Source organism: Petaurus breviceps, unplaced genomic scaffold (assembly GCF_028583685.1).
Source record: "Petaurus breviceps papuanus isolate PSGF00001 unplaced genomic scaffold, PetGlider_PUasm1.0 90847, whole genome shotgun sequence".
In the NCBI taxonomy this organism is placed as follows: Eukaryota; Metazoa; Chordata; class Mammalia; order Diprotodontia; family Petauridae; genus Petaurus; species Petaurus breviceps.
The window spans coordinates 27,418,991-27,431,715 of NW_027187360.1; positions in this window are offsets into that span (position 1 = coordinate 27,418,991).

Genomic DNA, 12,725 nt, shown 5'->3' on the forward strand with positions numbered 1-12,725 from the left:
TTTGGGGTTAAGTGACTTGCCCAAGGTCACATGACTAGTTTTTTTGTGTGTGTGTTAAGTGTCTGAGACTGGATTTGAACTCAGGTCCTCCTGACTCCAGGGCTGGTACTCTATTCACTGCACCTCCTAGCTGCCCCTAATCTATATTTTTAACATTCTTTCTAACAATTAATTTTAGACAATCAACAAAATAATAAATCAAGTTCTAATTTAGTATTTCCTATTTTCTGTAACTGAAAATGTAATAATCAGTCTTCCTGAGCCTGTCCAAGCAGACTCCAGCACACCCCTAAGTTGCCTTTTTTTTTTGTGGGGGAGATGGCAATTGGGGCTAAGTGACTTGCCCAAGGTCACATGGCTAGTAAGTGTTAAGTGTCTGATGCCAGATTTGAACTCAGGTCCTCCTGACTCCAGGGTCGGTGCACTATTCACTGTGCCACCTACCTGCCCCTCAATTAATAAACATTAAACGCTTACAATATACCAGGCAACTGTGCTAGACATTGAGAATACAGGAAAAAAGCAAAAAACAGTCCTTGCATTCAAATAGTATGTATGAATGACATTTATATAAGATTTTAAGGTTTACAAATTCTTCCATGAAGAACCAGTTCCAGATTAGCCATTAACAGCAATGGATTTCCCTTCCTCTTCTGCTCAGGTAAAGGACTAAGCAGGAGGTTGCCTGCAGCTCCCCAAGTCCCCACTGTAGCATGGAATGTGTCTCTCCTAGCTATGTGCCAGGTCTCTCTCCTTTGAGAAAAAGTTAAGTTTGTCTTCAGTCAGTCTCCTTTCTGTCCCGCTTCTTCCTCCCCTTCCCCCCATGCCCAGATCCCTGAACTACGGAACCCTTCCTGGCCTTACCCAGACCATGTCCTTTGTGATGGAATTTTGCTATTCTATATTAAGCACCTCCAGCATGCCCAGTTCTGTGTACAAGTAACTCACTTGTACACAAGAAAAAAAGAATCAGAGCAAAGCAAAACAGTGTAGGATCGATCAGAGGCTGGACTGAGACACTAGGAAGTAAGAGAGTTCAGGGAGAGCTGGAGTCATCTATGAGAGTTTCATGGAGGAAACAGAATTTGAACTCAAAGATTATGTTGGATTTGGATAGGCAGAGAGAATGGGAAGGATGGGTTGAGGATGTCTTGAAGAGAAGTGTCAGCACAGGGATTTGTCTGACTGGAGTAGAGGAGCTGTGTTCCATTCAACAAACATTTAGGAATCACCTGCTAAAGGGGTAATCAATGAGATCTCCGTAAAGCATGCTGCTCAATGCCTGTCCCAGAGTAAGTGCTTAATTAATGTTTGTTTCCCCACTTCACTACAGACAAGGCCCTGTGCTAAGCTCTGGGGATAAAAGTGAAATAACTCTTGGGCTTGAGAAGCTTCCATTCTATGGGAAGGATAGAACATATGCACTGACAAATAAATTCAAAGTCATGAGGGAGAGAGGTGCTAACAATGGGGCAGATCAGTAAGGGCCTCTTGTGGAAGAATGCCCCTGAATTGGGCTTTGCAAGAAGCTAGGATTCTAAGAGATGAAGTGAGGGGAAGCATTCCAGCAATGGATGGACAGCCTCTGCAAAGGCCTCTGGATAGGAAATAGCATGTCTTGCCCAGCAAGTAGCAAATTGGCCTGTTTGGCTGAAATGTAGAATACAAGGAAGAGCAGCAGAAACCAGATCATGGAGGGCTTTAAATGCCAGGCTACAGAGTTTGTATTTTGTGCTAGAAGTAAATGGGGAGTCAGTGAAAATCTTCAATTTTAGAAATATTAATTTGGCACCTGTGTAGAGACCAAACTGCAGAGTAGAAGAGAGTGAAAGAACAATTGGGAGACTCTTGCAATAATCCTGGCTAACAATAATAGCTATAACATTTATATAGCACTTACTATGTACCAGACACTACATTTATTGATTTATAATTATCTCAGCAAACCTTCACAGCAACCCTGGGAAGTGGATGCTATTATCCCAATTTGCAGATGAGGAAACTGAGGTTAATTGACTTGGCCAGGGGTCATACGGCTAGCAAGTAGCTGAGGCTGGATTTGAACTCAGGTCTTAACTCCTGGGGCAGCAATGTGGCACCGTGGTGTATAGAGTACTGGGCCTGGAGTTAGGAAGACCCATCTTCCTGAGTTCAAATCTGATCTCAGAGACTTACTAGCTGTGACCCTTGACAAGTCACTTAACCCTGTTTGCCTCAGTTTTCTCATCTGTAAAATGAGCTGGAAAAGGAAGTAGCAAACCACTCCAGTATCTTTGCCAAGAAAACTCAAAATGAAGTCGGACACTCCTGAAACAACTGAACAACTTCTTGCCTCCAGACCCAGCACTCTGTCCAATGTACTACCTAGCTGCCTCTCTAACTGGCTCGAGGTGATGAACGCCTAAACCCCACCTTGGTGACCTTCTGAGTAGAGAGATGGGGATTGATACAAGAAATGGATGTAGAACTGACAAGAATTGAGGATAATCCTGAGGCTGGAATATAGGCCAATGGGGGCATTGTGGGGTCTCGGACAGAAAGAGAAAGGGGAGTTCAGAAGACAGTAGGTTTTAGGAGAAAGATAATGAATTGCATTCGGACATGTTGGGTATGCTGTACAACATGGAGAGGTCGATATGTCCAGCAGACAGCTGATGATACAGAACTGAAGCTTAGGAGAGAAATGGGAGCACTCAGTATCATCTGCACAGAGATGACAATTGAACCTGGAGGACTGAGCTCACAGAGGCAGATGGAGAGAGCAAATAGCCTGGCCTAGGACAGAGCCCCTGAGGGCTCCTGAGAGGAGGCCTCTCTGTGAGGAGGAGTTGGAAAGGAAGAAGGATCTAGCAAAAGAGACTGAGAAGGAGTGGTCAGTGGAGAATCAAGGGTGAGCAGCCTCACAGAAGCCAAGGGAGGAGACAATCTGGAGGAAGTACAGTGGGCAATGACCGTGGACTAGGTGGATAAAGCCAGACTGTGGCAGGCCTTGAGCAAGGACAGAGGAGTTTCAGCCTGATTGCATAGAAAATTTTAGATTCTTGATCAGAAGAGTCAGAGAGGAAAGTTCTGCCCCATTAAATTAAGAGGAAAGCTCTGTCCCATTTAAATTAAGATAAACTTGTAATCAACTGATGAAAGTATTGGTGTATTGATGAAAGTGCTAATAACTAACAATGGTCTAACAGCTAAATACCCATCCCAAGCAAAATCTGTACTTTTAACAGGGGTCTTACTAGTTCAAAGATACAGAGTTATTTGGGGGATATGAGAACTTCTTGTGTCCTTAAAATCACATTCCCCGCACCCACCCACCCAGGGCTGCGCCCTCTAACTCTGAATATGACTGGCTCTGGAGTGTGTGTGTGTGTGTGTGTGTGTGTGTGTGTGTGCCTCTGAGTGTATGGGAGAGGAAGAAAGGATAGAGAGATAGATGGAGGGAAGGAGAGAAGATGAAGGAGAAGAAAGAAGAAGGAGGAGGAGGACAAGGATGAGGACTAGGAAGAAGAGGGGGAGGAGGAGGAGGAAGAGGAGAAGGAGAAGGAGGAGGAAGAGGATAAGAAGAAGAAGAGAAGGAAGATGGAAGAAAAAAAGGGAAGAAGGGAGGGAGAGACAAAGAGAAAGAAAGGTGAGAGAGGGAAAGAGACATGAAAGAGAGAGAATATGAATGTGTGCACATACATTTGCTATCAGGACCATCTCAAAGGAGGAAGGGAGTGGGAAGAGATGACACATATTTAAGAGAAGCTAGGAAGTAATCTGTTTACCATGAGCAACCAGGGTAGAAAAGACATCCCCTAAAGGCAAAGTACAGCCTAAAGTCTACATGTGCTAAGGAGGAGATTCAAATCTCACTACTTGGGGCTAGGGTGTGCTGTGCATAGGGTGAGGCTATAGGATTATGGACTGATTATGCTTCTCCTGCAAGTTTTAGATCTTTATGAACTCTAGTGCAGGAAGTTGCCTCCTCCTTGAGTCATTATTCCTCTGTGTGTGTGTGTGTGTGCCAGAGTCCTGGTATGAAGATACTTAAGAGGTGGCCCTGAGTAATGGTTACAATTGTCCTCTTGGACCGGAGAGGCCTTTCCTCTGTATGCCAAGTACGACATGCAAATTCCATGATTCTTCGAGGTACAGAGCCTGCCTCAGCAGCTACAGGTGTTTGCTCTGCTATCTTGGTCCCAGTTGCTACATCGAGGGAGAACTGCAGAGGGCCCGGTGCCAAGCCTTGGGGACTTGTAGCTGCTTCTTACCAAATTGACACTTGGGTCACCAGCTAAAAATGTGTCATTGAGTGTCAAAGGGCTCAAGCTGGGGAAGCCAGCCTGCTGGAGCTGGAAGGCAAGAAGTGCTGGGGTGAGGCTGGCAGAGGAAACGAGAAACTCTCTTCACTGGCAGGCCCTGAGGGCTCTTCATTCTGATTCCTATTCAGAGCAGTCAGCTTTCCCAAATGTACAATTGTGTGTTGGGGGTTGTTGTTGTTCAGTCATGTCCCACTATTTGTGACTACATTTCCAGTCTTCTTAGCAAAGCTGCTAAAATGGGTTACTATTTTTTCTTTTTTTTTTTACCCTGGAGAAGAAAATTCATTCAGTAAAATAAAATTTATATAAATCTTACAATGCTATATAAGTGATAGCTATTATTGTTTAATGATGATCCTACTGGACAAAATTCTAGGTTTCTGTTTTAATTACTTCCATTCCTTATTTATGTGTTTGTCCTTCGTTTTTGAAGAGGACCATGGCATCAGGAAAATGATGGCATGACTTGCAGTTGACTTTGATCACTGGATATTGTCCTTCCTTGTAGCTCTCCTCCCTATTCCCACTTCCTATTAAGTTTGATATTATTTCTATATCAAACTGTTTTTTGGGGAGGGTTTCAACCCTCTTTTATTCGTTTCAACTAAGAATAAGTTTCATCTGATGTCATTCCCTTTCACTTCTTCCTTCATGTTTCTATTCTTCTTCCTTTCTGCAGCAGCATATTCTTCCTTTTGCCTTCCTTTCTCATCCCCCTCTTAAAACCTCATAACAAGCCATCTGCCTCCAGGATCTGTGCTTTTCTTGCCCATCTCCAATTGTCCTGATCTATATCATGCCACTGGACCCAGATGGTTCTCCAGGAAAAAGCGAGGTTGGTGACTTTGCATGGCCCTCCCTCATTTAAATACAACTCACTTGCAAATCATGGCATCTTCCTGATGTCATGGTCCTCTTCAAGAAGAAGGACAAACCACACAACTCCCTTAATGCGGCTATGGCTAAATAACAACAACTAGTAATGATTTACTACTACTAGTAATGTCCACATCATAAGAAATCACGAACTTGGGGCGGCCAGGTAGCACAGCTAGTAAGAGCACCGGCCCCAGAGTCGGGATGACCTGGGATCAAATCCAGGCTCTGATACTTAGCACCACACCCAGAAATAACTGGCCATGTAACCTTGAGCAAGTTGCTTAACCCAACTGCTTTTAAAAAATAAATAAATAATAAAAAAAGAAATTATGAACTCGATTGCTTATAATATTTATGTTAATATTAATAGTTTCATGGGTCAACAAGGCCAAAAACAAAATCAGTGCTTTACAATAGAGATGTCAAACAACCATCCTTACTCCCAAGAAATGCCTGAACCATTTTAAAATGTAATGGGGAAATATTTAAGTAAATTAAAAATACAATAGCACACAGATAGTAATAATATGTGCATTTCTAAGTCAATTTGCAGCTGTAAGGATCCTTATACATGGTTTAGTGACCCCTGTTTCTTTTTTAGTTTTCTTTACATCACTACATTGCTTTTCATTTGATAAAATAAGTTCTAATTGATGTCTTTGGTTTTTTATATCACTATAATTTCCCTCAGTATGTCCCAGACAGCCATATAATAATAGTTTTTAAAGATGAAAAAAATCAGTATAACTGATCAATACATAAAGAAATTTTGAAAATATGTTCGATGGCAGGGTGGAGAGTCCCATGGATCTTCTTTTACTTTAAGATTCCCACTGGGAAGAAGAGATGAAGCCTAATCCATCACCCTGGGGAAAATATAGCACAACTGAGGGTAACTGATTTGTTGTCATGACTTAGCAAGCTGATTTCTAAACAGAATTTTGTTCAATGCATCACTTCCTCCTTACTGCTGAGAAAAGGAAGCATAAGCTTAAGCTTTGCTTAGATGGTAGGGAAAGAAAATAAGAGAACCATTTGTGTGACATTCCTGAATGGTCCCTGGTTCCCCTCTGCTTTCCTGGGAGGTAGGCAAAGCTTTCATCTCAGGTTTATTAGCCAGGTCTTTTGAGGCCAGGTGGTGACAGGGCCTTGTCTGTCAGCCCTTACCCCCCTCCTCTGCAGGGAGAGGAAGGTAACTCACCCTCCCATTGGGACCTCCTTCCATTTAGTAAACAGAGCTACTGTTGTGGCTTCCATAGCACCAAATAAACAATTGACTGCTATGGTTACCAGAATGCTGCAGGCCTAGACCCAAACCCTCAGTGACAGAAGCCTAACTCTGGGTTTAATCCTACTGCTGCTGAAAGGGCTATTTAAAAGTATCTCCCCCACCCCCCTTATCATGGGGGGTTGTAGGATTTAAATAAATTTAAATAAATCATTGGTATCCAGACCTTTTCATTTTGGATTTTAATATCCCAAGTCATATAGATTGTATGTATCTACTTGGGCTAAATGGTCCCAGCTCTCAGGAGCCCTAGCCAAAAGGCCTAACTGGGACAATCGATAAAAAGTTACTGCCCCACCCTCAACCTAAGATCACCCTGGGTAGGTCTCTTGTCTTAGGAGAAGAGCTGAAACCTTTCCAAAATAACTTTTCAGAAGGATGGGATACATAGGTAACTACCCTTAAAATCTCCTAATAGAACTTAGATTCCTCCATACAGTACAGTTTAGTGCAAAATGCACTGGATTTTAAGTCAGTTTGGGGTATGAATTCTGGTTTTTCTTCTTAATACTTGTAGGACTGGGGGAGAATTATTTCACTTTTCTGAGACTTAGTTTCCTCATTTATAAATAGTATATCTATATAAATAAATAATCTATATTATATACATCTACATACATAAAAGAAGCAGCTAAGTTGAATGCAAAGATAGAATTGGAGTTGGAGTCAGGAAGATCTGAGTTCAGATCCAGCCTCAGGCACTGAATTAGCCATGTGATCCTGTCATTTAAACTCTGTCTCCCTCAGTTTCCTCAACTCTAAATTAGATTTGATAATGGTAGGATAGCACCTACCTCCTGGGGTTATTGAGATAAGATAATGTTTGTAAAGTATTCAGCACAGTGCTTGGCATATAGTGAGCACTTTGTGTTCCCTTCCTTCCTTTTTTCTTTCTTCTTGCCTTTCTTTCCTTTCTTCCTCTTTCCTTCCTTTATTCCTTCCTTCCTCCCAACCTCCATTCCCTCTTCTTTCCCTCTTTCCTTCTTTCCCTCTCTCCCTTCCTTGTTTCTTTACTTCCTATAAAATAAAAAGATTGGGCCAGACGATCTTTAAAATCTCTTCCTGCTCTAAATTCTAAGATTTCAGGTTAAAGGAAGCCAAGCATTTCCCTTGGGAGCCTTGTTTCCCTCATCAGTTCTCTTCAGCATAGTAAGGTTCTAATGTAGTAAACTGGATTTGTTCATGAATTGTCCCAAGGCCAGAATTGTAGAGCAAAGAAGGGGGAAATCTCTCACTATCACTAGCTTAGAAGTACTTATTCTGCTTGTGTCAAACAAGGAAAGGATGGAGTATACTCAGTCCTTACAGGAAGAAACTAAGATGTCCAGTCTTTGTTTTTTTTTTTGCTTTTTGAAGGGCAATTGGGGTTAAGTGACTTGCCCAAAATCACGCGGCTAATTTTTGTGTTAAGTGTTTGAGGCTGGATCCAAACCCAGGTCCTCCTGACTCCAGGGCTGGTGTTCTATTCACTGCGCCACCTAGCTGCCCCACAAGATGTCCAGTCTTGTCTTCACAAGTGGAGGCTATTGATAAATCAAACTTAAGGAAGAATTTGAATGGATAACTGATTAGCCAATCTGCTCTTCAGCCCCAGTGCTCCCCTGTGAATCTGCATCTGCTATTGCTGCTTCTGAATGACCTATTAAAACTTAAGCTTACTCTGACCTCCTTCCTCTCACTTGCATGACCTTTTCTTCCTCCAACTTTCACTATTAAATATCTCCTTGCAGCCCTCATCACCTCTCCCCTGGACTATTTGACCTCTCTGCCTCAAGTCTCTCCCTATACCAATTCATCTTCTACACTGCTTCCAAAGTGATTTTCCTGTAGCACACATCTGATTATGTTACTGCATCTTAATAAACTCCAGTGGCTTCCTGTTACCTTTAGGATCAAATATAAACTCCTGTTTGGCATTTAATGTCCTGCACAACCTGGTCCCTTCCCCCTTCTCCAATCTCATCATACATCACTGCCCTCCAAAGTCTTGAAGATCCAGCAGTGATTTCTTATTCTGCATTCTCCCACCTCCGTGCCTTTGCCCTGGCTAACAGTCATGCCTGCTCTCCCTCTTAGTCTCATGTTTTCTACAGGATTCAGTGCCAAACCCCACCTTCTGCAGAAGGCATTTTTCTTCCTCTGTTAGCCCCTGTGCTTTCCCATTGTCTGCCTATATAAATACATCTCTTCCCCAGTAGAATACAAGCTCCATAGGGGCACTTTTGTCTTTGTGACCCCAGTGCTTATCACAATGCCTAGGTGATAGTAAAATGATCCCTAGGAAAAACTTGTTGCTTGAAATTCACCAACCCAATTTGTTTCACTTAACTTCTAATTCATGCATTTTCTCCAGTTTTCTTGAGGCACTGATTTCCTTTTCTAGGACAAATGCTTCGGGTGATATTTGTGTATCTCAAATACTGAATAGTTTTGGTCTCAGAACACAAACAATATGGCAGCTAGGTGTTGCAATGGATGGAGCACTAGGCTTGGAATCAGTAAGACTCGTCTTCCTAAGTTTAAATCCGGCCTCTGACGCTAAATGATCTAATTATCTTCTAGTTCTAACTTTATAGTAAGCCACAGAGATTGAAAACAGCAAATTTAGATTTAATGTCCCAAAAAAACTTCCTAACAATTAGAGCTAATTGGACCGCTTGAGTGGAATGGTCTTCATCAGAAGGTGGTGTGGGTTCTGAATTCTTTAAGGTCTTCCAGGGGAGATTAGATGAATCTGTAGAGCATGGAAGGGGAAACTCTCACTATCCAGCTTAGAAGCACTTACTCTGTTTGGGTCAGTCAAAGGAAAAGATGGAGTGCACTCAGTCCTTAGGGGAAGAAACTAAGATTTCCAATCTTGTCTTCACAAGTGTGCAAGTACAAGGGAAGTTAGTGATAAATCAGTCTTACAGAAGGATTTGAAAGATGTGTGAACCTGGGCAAATCACTTAACCCTTTTTGTCTCAATGCCTCATCTGTAAAATGGGGTGGAGAAGGAAATAGTAAAATACTCCAGTATCTCTGCCAAGAAAACCCCATATGGGGTCACCAATAGTAGGAAATGATGAAAAGGACTCAACAACAGGACACAATGGGCTAATGAGGCACCTACTTGCTCCTGAATAGCGGTAAGTAGAATATTCCCAGCTGCAGTCTAGCCATGAGAGAAAATAGGCTCTTTTTTATTTTGGTCTATGAAAGACCATTGAAAGAAACTTAAGTGGCCAGCTATACCAATCCATACCTAAAAGGAATTATCATTATAACAGTACCCTAAAGATTCGTCTAATCTCTGCTTGAAGACCTTCAAGAAAGCAGCTCTAAATGCTAGGATGTTTTCCCTGACATCAAACCTAAATTTGCCAATTTTCAACCTCTATCCATTGACCATAGGTGTTTTGTTTGTTTGCTTTTTGGAGGGCAATTGGGGTTAAGTAACTTGCCCATGGTCACATGGCTAGTTTTTGTGTGTGTGTTTTAAGTGTCTGAGGTCGGATCCAAATTCAGGTCCTCCTGACTACAGGGCCAGTGCTCTACTCAGTGCGCCACCTAGCAGCCCAACCGTAAGTTTTAGAACTAGAAGATAATTAGATCATTTAGTCCAACTCCACACACACACACACACATTTTACAGATGATGAAACTGAGGCCCATAGAAGTTAATTGACTTGCCCAAGGTTACACAGGCAGAAAATAGCAGAGCCATAATTTGAATACAAGTTTTCTGATGTCCAAATCCAATGCTTTCCTATGATATCATACTGCCTCCCCACCTCCCACTTTTAAAAAAATGCACCACATAATTTATTCCAGAGAGTGAGAGGTAGGGGAGGGGGGAAGGCAGGAAGGGCAGATGACAGGGAGATGGAGGAAGAGGGTCTAGAATCCTCTTATGCCCCCTTCAGATCTTCCCCAATCTGCATACTTTTTGCAAAGAGAGCATAATACTGCTGTGATTGTTTCACAGGGGCCTCTTCTTATGCCTCTTCCTGGTCTTGGTGCAAGACTTGTGAAAAAAGTCCTGGAATTTCTGTAAACAGTTGTGGGTCTTGTTCTGGTTGATGAAGCACAGGGTCTAAGGGTTCTTTCTCACACTGTTTCCTTCTCTTTGCCAGGCTCACCTTGACAACCAGCATGCCCAAGGGCAGAATCTCTTCCCTTTTGTTTTTTCAACCAGCAATATTGGTCTGACATTAAAATATTTCAGAAATGATGATTTCCAAGACAGATTCTGCCTTCCCTCCTTGCTTTTGCCTACAGCAGTGTGTGTGTGAATGAACTCCCATCACCTGAATGTGAATTATTTAGAGTCTATATGCTGAGTCACTCTCCAGAGGACAAATATTGTCCAAATAAATAATTAATTTAGCTAGCTGCAGTCCATTCCCCAGGTTGGTGCTGAATCTGGAATACTAATCACATTTCCTGTCAACTGTTCCAGAATAATATTCTCCAAAGATATAATAACACAATCCTTTGTCCATGCACATATTCCATTTGTCTTAAGCTGTTTCATTCCTTCTAGACAAAGAGAAACAGACAGAACATGTATCTAAGGGATTACTTGCTCCTAAAACCCTGAGATGGAGGGGAAAGGAAAAATGCAGGGAACAAGCCAACCCACTGACAACAGCAGGATTTTGCAGTTGTCTAATAGTTTTTCTTGATCCTTCTTCCCTTTGCTTCTCTTCTCCACCCACCCAGCTTTGTGTACTGCACAGAAGCCTGAAGGTACCAAGGTAACAGGAACCAGGCCAACAGGCTGCATAGTATACGCAGACATGAGAAAAGAAAGGTTCTATGGCCACCATGAACAGCCCAGATAGGAATCCCAAAGACAGCAGTTCCAAGTCTAGACTGGAACTTTGGTGTGATTTGCAAGTAAGCTAACCAACCAGTTTCTCCATTTCCCTTCCTGCAAAACAAGCAGAATGATCCTCTCAAGCAGAACGGAGTACAGGGTTTTCCTCAGTTGGAGAGCTGTGGAAATGATGAGTATGTTGATAAAGCAAAGACCAGAGCAAAAATCCATCAGTAATGTAGACTCCTAGATTCATCAGGCCAAGTTACAAATTCATTGCTGTAAAGGGGGGGAAGGGAGGAGGGACAGCCTAATTTCTCTGTGACTCCTTTGAGTTGTTGTACTTCCCTTTCACACTCATTCTAGTTCGTGTAATGGTTGTTCATCTTCCCTACTACATACAAACTCCTCCAGGGTCTAGCTTACTTATCTTTGGATTTCTCTTAGCCTCTAGCTGGAGTATGCTGCTGAATTTTAAGCTAGCAACAGCGACTTTGGCTGCTTAAAAGGTGTTGAGCTATAAACAAGAAAAGTTTCTTCAACTCAGTGATATTGGCGGAGTAGGTGGGAGTTCCAATTTGTACCTCTCACCGAGAGGTAGTTAAAAATAGCTTGCTGCAGAAGCTAGGCAACCATGGCATTGTCGGTTACAGTACAGCTTTTTTCCAAAGACCTGCACTGTATGTGTGTTGGGGGTGGGGGGAACCATGTTCCATATCCTGATCCTAATAGTCTGGAAATAGCAGGGTCAAAACCCCTTCAGGAATTTTCTCCCCTAGCGAACTTTGCCCTTTTAGAAAAAACCTACTTCTGCTGCTGCCACCTCCGTTTATCTCGAGTTGTAGAGGTACAAGGGGAGGGAAGTGCGGATTGGAAGGTGTAAGCCTGGAGCCTCGCTGCACCCGGTCCTTTTGCCTCTGTAAGCGAGTGAAGGGGGACTGGATTAGACAGTTTATGAGATCCCCTTCCCGGTTTAAATGTCCCTCTATCCTGCCCACTTCTAAAGTGTGTGTCTGTGTGTGTGTTTATGCTTGGGAATGGGGAGATGGTGTTCAATCAGTATGATTAACTGCAGAAAACCAAAAAAACTACAACTTTTGGAAGAACAAGGGTTTGTTTGTTTCTTTTAAAGGGGGGCGGGGTGAGATGGGCAACGAGCATAAGGAGCACAGGGTTCAGGGTCTACACATCCTCGGTACTATTTTATACCCTCTGCTTGAGTCCCCCAATAAGGTGTATCCAGGATGCTGGAGGTTCACGATGCCCCCCTGCCACCTGGGTAGTGGCCCTGAAGAAGCTTTACGCTTCTTTCGGGTGATGGAAAAGCTGAGGAGCCCTTCAGTCCTTGCTGGGCCTTCGTTCCAGCCAGAGTTCGAACGCTCCTCGGACCCCCTGGCAGCCCCCAACACCTCAGGCCAAGTCCTGGGGGAGAACACTCCACCGTCGCCCCTCC